This window comes from Aedes albopictus, chromosome 3 (genome assembly GCF_035046485.1).
Source record: "Aedes albopictus strain Foshan chromosome 3, AalbF5, whole genome shotgun sequence".
Taxonomy (NCBI): domain Eukaryota; kingdom Metazoa; phylum Arthropoda; class Insecta; order Diptera; family Culicidae; genus Aedes; species Aedes albopictus.
In genome coordinates this window covers 17151420-17158754 of record NC_085138.1, presented here as the reverse complement: position 1 = coordinate 17158754, position 7335 = coordinate 17151420, and positions in this window count along the sequence as shown.

Here is a 7335-nt window from a genome sequence, read left to right as displayed (position 1 = left end):
TGAGCGATTAGCAGGAAAACACTATCAGACCATATCTGAACTGGTAGTGTTCCGGAATCGGTTCCGGGGGGCCCCGATTGGTGAATGCAAACTTTTTAAGGAGTGATGGAGGATCATAAATGGTGGAAAAATGTGTACGCATATGGTCAAATCTCAACCGTGACGTAGTAATTGAACTTTAGGGGTAGTAGGGGCAATATGACCATACGGGGTAATATGAGCCACCCTGAATTTGGCCTTATTATCAAGTTTTGTTCTGTTCAAAGCCTTAGGATCTTTTATAGAGTGCTTCACTCATGTCACACTGTAAAAACCGTACCAAAATTCGATTCTGAAATGCAAATATTAATGAAAATGTAATTTTTTGCTACGAACGCAAACATGTTATAAGATTTAAAACTCCAAAATAAGCTTTTAACAGATAACTCCCTACTGCCCAGGTAAATATTCCATTACAGTTGATACTCCTACTATTACTGAGCAGTTTGTGAACAAGTCTGCGTTTTTTAGAAACTGAAATGAAATACAATAAAACAAGAATTTTCCGAAACTAGTCTCTACGGGGCAATATGGTCATACCAGCTCGGACCAACATGAACGGATTTATTTTGTAACCTAACCTCAAAATTTTGCCGTCAAAACATGAACATTATCTGCAGAACCATGGTTCATTACTGGTGTGAGGTTAAGCGGCGATCGGAACGAAAAAATTGGTCACATAGCAGCCTGAACGCCGCCAAGACACAGGCGCCACTACAGATTACTTCCCAATCTCAAACGTTGAATGAAACCGGATATTTGCGGTCTTCGCTTGGAACGATATCTTCTTTGGCAACGGCCAAGAAAGGTTGTTTTAGGAACCGTCCATAAATGGCGTAGCATTGGAGGGGGAGGGAGGAGTTCTTGATATTGTTACGAGCCATGCATTAGGCATGTGAAAACAAATTACAGAAGGGGAGGGACTATAGAAAATTGGCCAAAAATGGTACGTAATTTGTATGTGCTCCCTTACTGTGTCTCCCTTTGTCCGTTCATCCTCAGAGTGTGAGAGATGGAACCAATGCCATCGATGCCATTCTTGGATTCATGCCTGTGATGGAAGCATGTGCCTACGTTGAATCAAATGTTGCGTTTGTAAAACGCGATGAAATCTGCTTGTTTCTTTATTATTTTGAAACGAAAACAATCGAACTTGTATAAAATACACTAAATTGTTGTTAAATAATCATATTGTTCTATTTCTCATTTGTTGCGAAACATTGTCCAAAAAAACAAAAGAGTTTTAAATGGTGGCTCATATTGTCCCGTATAGCTGGGAAACACATGAAAATCAATGGTTTTCAAAAGTACTTCCTAACAATTACCACAAAGTTTTTTTCATAATTTATCGACGCAATATGAAGGGAAACACTCCTAAGCATAGTTCAATTACATTAAAATAATTATTTATTGAGTTTTTCTGTGCATTTCAGAACGATTTCCTTAGGTTGCCCATATTGCCCCGATCACCCCTACATGTTTTTGACTTTGCTTGCCTCAAACTGGCTATAACTTGAAAATGGTCAAACTTATCGCAGCTTTTTAACCCTCATTCGAAAGTTTATTGAATTTTCTATCAAAAAAAGATCTTTCAATCTATCGGTTATATTCAAGATGGCGGCTGTTTGATGGAGTTTCAGGCTCTAAAACCATGTAATATCGATATATTTGGTATGAGGAAGATGTCCGGAGTTTAAAAATGGCGACCAGAATATCCAAGATGGCGGTCTAATATCCAAGATGGTGGCTCCAAATTGAAGATGACGATTGTTTAATGGAGTTTAAGGACCTGACACCATCCACTATGGGTATATTTGATATGGGGAAGAAGTCTAGGCTCCAAAAATGGCGACCAGAATATTCAAGTCGGTCTAAAATCCAAAATGGTGGTTCAACTTTCAAGATGGCTGCTGTTTAATGGTGTATTAGGATCTAAAACCAAGCAATATGGGTTTGGTATGGTGAAGGTGTCCAGAGTCCAAAAATGGCGACCAGAATATCCAAGATAGCGGTTCAAAATTCAATATGGCGGCTGTTTAATGGAGTTTCAGGCTCTAAAACCATGCAATATATGTATATTTGGCATTGGAAAGATGTCTGGAGTCCAAAAATGACGATTAAAATATCCAAGATGGCGACAAAAATATCCGAGATCGCGTCTTAAAATTCAAGATGGCGACTGTTTAATGGAGTTTTAGGACTTGAAACCATGCAATATGGGTATATTTGATATAGCATAGCATAGCATAGCATAGCCGACCGTACACATCCTGGCTGTCGATAGAGAAGTTTAATGCGCCAGAAAAGTTGCCTGGGACTTGACAAACCTTTCATTTAACAAACTCTCGACACCTGGCAGGTCCTTACGATCAGCGGGGATGGGGAGGAAATGTTGATTAGATATCTACTCAGAATATGTCCAAGAGCTTGGCCCACTTCATAAATATCTGGAGTTGGAAATTGGATAGGGTTTAATGGGGTGCTTTCCTTGGCGAAAAAGCGTACGAGAAATTGTCATGGTTTAATCATTTACCTGGTTACCACTGAAAAAGTAAAAATAAGCATTAATCAAGTCGCACAAATTTCATAGGTAGTACAGCCATAGACCACAGTTGTGAGGATTGTCTCCTTCCCGTCAGATACCAAAACACAAAGATTGGAGACTTCTCTCTGACACAAGACTGACGAACAAGACTGACACAATCCTCCAACAGTCTAGAGTTGTCCTGGCCTCGTTCTTGCGACTGCTGAGGAATATGAAAGGATGGTTAGTTAGACACCTAAAGAAAGATGTAGAAAATTCTACGACCTCTCGGGCCTAGGTGTCAAGGGGATAAGGTGTTGTTCTAGGTGTTGTTAGTGGAAGGGTACTCCAAAGGATGCGGTTGGTCAACGTTCAGGTACACCATTATTAGACTGCTCCGAAATAGTTATCTGCCCAATACGTCTTGGTTTCCTCGTCATCTTAATGGCATTTATTTGTATTACTTGATTTTTCGGTTGAAAATCTGAAATATTACATAATATTAACATTGACGCCGAATAAGCTACATATTAGTGATACGCTCGCCACAGTTACATATTTTTACAATATAATTTGTATCATACAATAAATTTACCTGAATCCTGCTGACAGGCCCGGATTAAGGATTGTGGGGGCCCGGGGCCCGAACGGATATGGGGGCCCCTCGGGAGAGGAGCAAAAATGTTTTTTCTTTATTTTCGAACAGTACTTGAGCAATATGAAAAATAAAGTTAATGTAAGCAACCAAAAAAGGGTTTTGTGGGGGCCCTTAAAATGTGGGGGCCCGGGGCCCGGGCGCCCCGGCCCCCCCTTAGATCCGGCCCTGGCTGCTGAAATAAAATAGTGATTAGTAGCAAAATTGAAACAAAAATATTACATAAACATCAAAAAAGTGCATCAAACTTTGATCTTGGAATACTTGTAAACTACTGCCTGATTTCTTTAGGCAGGAAAATTTCATGATCAAAATTTGATTTGGTAGATCTTACGCCGCAACGCACTACATATATGCAATATGGGTATATTTGATATGGGGAAAAAATCTGGACTCCAAAAATGACAGAGTATCCAAGATGGTGGTCTAAAATCCAAGATGACAACTCAAAACTCAAAATGACTTCTGTTTAATGGAGTTTTAGGCTCTAAAACCATGCAATATGGGTGTATCTGGTATGGGGAAGAAGTCTGGAGTCCAAAAATAGCGACCAGAATTTCCAAGCTGCTGGACTTAACCTAAATGGCGGCTCAAAATTCAAGATTGCAGCTGTTTTTTTAAGAGTTTAAGGCTCAAAAATCAAAAAACCAGATAAACGATATGATCCCTGATGCCATGAAATGGATTTCTGTTAAACGTATGAAAGTGCGATATTCATCAACATGTCACTTGAGTTGTGTTGAAATGTGTTTTCAAAGGCACGAGGAAGGCACCATCACCGCTAGGTGGATTAATTAGGTTTTATTAAACCAATATCACTTGAAAATAACATGACCTACAAAAAAGTGTTGTATGGGTGACTTTAAGGATATTGTGTGAACTTTCATGTTCAAATTGAAATTTTGAAAAATCGATTCCCACACGCTAAAAAAAGTTCAAAAAGAAATTAAAGTCAATTTGGAAAACATGCCCATTTGCGAAATTAAATAAATCCTATTTCGGAGTACCAAACCCCAAACCAAACATTATGAATACAATTAGAAATGGATCAAAGTAATTAAATTGCTATTAACTAAATCTAACACAACATAAATTGTTTTTTTTTTGAGTCAAACCCATTTTTGGGTATTTTCATACGTGGATTTCACATATTAATATTGAACATAGCTTTATATGTTTGATTTAGGATTCTCTTTTGAACCAAAACACTAGATCTGGTACACATAAATTCCATTGCTTTGTACCAATTTCAGAAAATCAACTACAAGTCCAATTTCAACTAAAAAGTTTCTTTATTCAAAGGACAAAAAAAAAAATACTTTGCATTAGATAGACTTGTGAATCGAACATATGAAGCCATGTTAAATTTACACAAATATGTGACTAATTGACTGTAAAACATGTAAACTCATCATTCAATAACCCTTTAGCCAGATGATGGTCATTTTGTACAAATTGTTTTATGTTTAGAGCATTATTTTTAACAAAATGACCCTTACGTCGATCAATTTCACCCGAAATCACGGTACCTTAGAAATGCTTTTCTTCAAAAGTGCCCATCTTGCGATATATGGCAAAATTTTCAATAATTACAAAAATATCATGTTTTGCAAATTGAAATAATTTTTCTTATTTGATTTTTTTTTACTTTTTGAGCGTACTGAAATGTTTCAATATTATGACAGTTCACACGATTATCTAAAAGTCACCCATACATAACTTTTTTGTAGGTAATGCCAATTTTAAGTTACATTGAGTAAAAAAACGGTCAAATACTTAAGTCCTTTTCAAATATTAGTCTAGATAAATAAAAAAATAAAACAAAGTATGCAAACTTGCTTTAAAATACATTGTCTTTATACCAAAATAATTCCATCGGATTCTGAGAGAGTGCTGCCGAACCCCTACGGCGAGTTGGTGTGAATTCGTCATACACTCTAAAAATCACACAACCGAAAATGTTTAAAGTGCCATAACTTTTTTGTACATTTTTTACCATTATGAAATTTTTACAGATGATAGCTAACAGAATGAACTTTATTCTCACAAAATATCACGAAGGTAAAAAATAGCTTTTTAAGATATTTAATTTTTAGTAACAAAATTCAGTTTCTTTAGAAGAAAAAATAAATAAATTTTTCAATGTGTATTTTTCTGAGAGCCGCCATATATTAATCTACAACTTTGCTGAAGACACTTTTCCGATCAAACAAGCAGTTTCCGTGATATATTTTTTTCATTTGCATGTGTTCCTTTTTTCATAGGCCCTATTTGAAAGCTAGTTGAGACTCAATAAAAAGTTTTAATATGAAAAAATGGTTATTTATATTGATTAGAACAGCTGTGCAAAATTAAGAGCAAATCAAAAATGCAAACTTAAAAAAATTGGATAATTTTCGTGCTGCTTCGTGGAAAGCCTCTACTCTATGTAAATATTACGCAGCGCTCTCGTTAGACGCTTATTCCAGGTTGTTACCATTTTCCAGCCCTGTTATTACAATTATTGGTAATCAAATAAAATATTCAACCTATATACTTTCTGCCTTCACCACGCCGCACTACCAATAAGACACGATAAGCTTTTCATTGGAATTATATAAATTTCCTGATTGCAAGTAGCTTGTGGCAATAAACAATATAAATACACAATCTCTGTGAGTGCATGCACGCACTTTTTCCAAGAATCCCAATAAAGCCATTTCACCAAAGAACAACAATGCCCCATCAAATGGGGCATGCGATTCATCCGATTACGATAACGACGATTGAGTCACAAAGTGCAACTGCAGGACTTTCCTCTTCTTCCCCCGCAGAAATGGTTCGTAGTTCGATGCTCGTAGTCGGGTGGGAGAAATGATATGAATTGACAAAAGGTTATTGCAACCATAACAAATTGCAAATGCTCCATAGAAAATCAAAATGCGCTCTATAAAGAATGAACATATGTTCCATGAAAATGTACAATGTTACCCATAAATAATTGAAAACGTTCCATACTTTATAAAAAATGTACCGGTAAAACATAAAATTTTCTCATTAAAAGTGAAATTTTGCACCAATAAATAATACTGAAATGCTCCATAAAAAATACAAATGCTCCATAGAAAAATGCAAACGCTCCATAAAAAAATAAAATTGTACCCATAGAAAATTAAAGATTTCTCCATAGAAAAATTAAATTGCACCATAGAAAATAGACAAATGCTCCATAAGTATAAGCAAGCTGCACCACATAAAATACAATTTGCTCCATAAAAAATTGAAAACTCTCCATAACTTTAAACATTTGCACCACTAAAGCAGTGCAATGTAAAGCAATTCAGCCCTGTTGAATTAAATTATGAGAATATGCTATCTATGGAGGATTTTCAATTTTTCATGGAGCAATTCATATTTTCTATGGTGCAGTTTGATAATACTTATGGTGAATTCATCTATTTTCTATGGTGCAATTTCATTTTTTTATGGTGCAATTTAATTTTTCTATGGAACAATATTAAATTTCCTGTGGGTTCAACTTTAATTTTTTATGTAGCATTTGCAGTTTTCTATGGAACATTTGTATTTTATTATGGAGCATTTCAGTATTATTTATTGGTGCAAAATTTAACTTTTAATGAGAAAATTTTATGTTTTACCGGTACATTTTTTATAAAGTATGGAACGTTTTCAATTATTTATGGGTTACATTGCACATTTTCATGGAACATGTGTTCATTCTTTATGGCGCACTTTTTGATTTTCTATGGAGCGTTCCTATTTGTTTATGGGTGCAATAAATAGGCTGCCGATATGAATTCGAGGTATTTTTAATTCATTGCGTTATGCGCGCTCATTACCGTTGCCACGCTACATACAGACGGTCGCAAAAGCAACAATTTAATTAATTATCGAAATAAGACAATGGCAATTTAATGTGACCGAGAGTCGACAGCTTTTGCCTTCATTTTTATCATTAAAAGCTCTCCGGGTTAAAATGAGCCACGAGAGTGACGCCGAACAGGATTGCATTTTCGTTGAAACTGCAGAAATAGTCGGGAAAAAATGACGAATGCATTAATATTGAATGTTGTGTCGGAAAATGGGCACGCAAAGGGGGTAAATAGCGGGGCAAAAA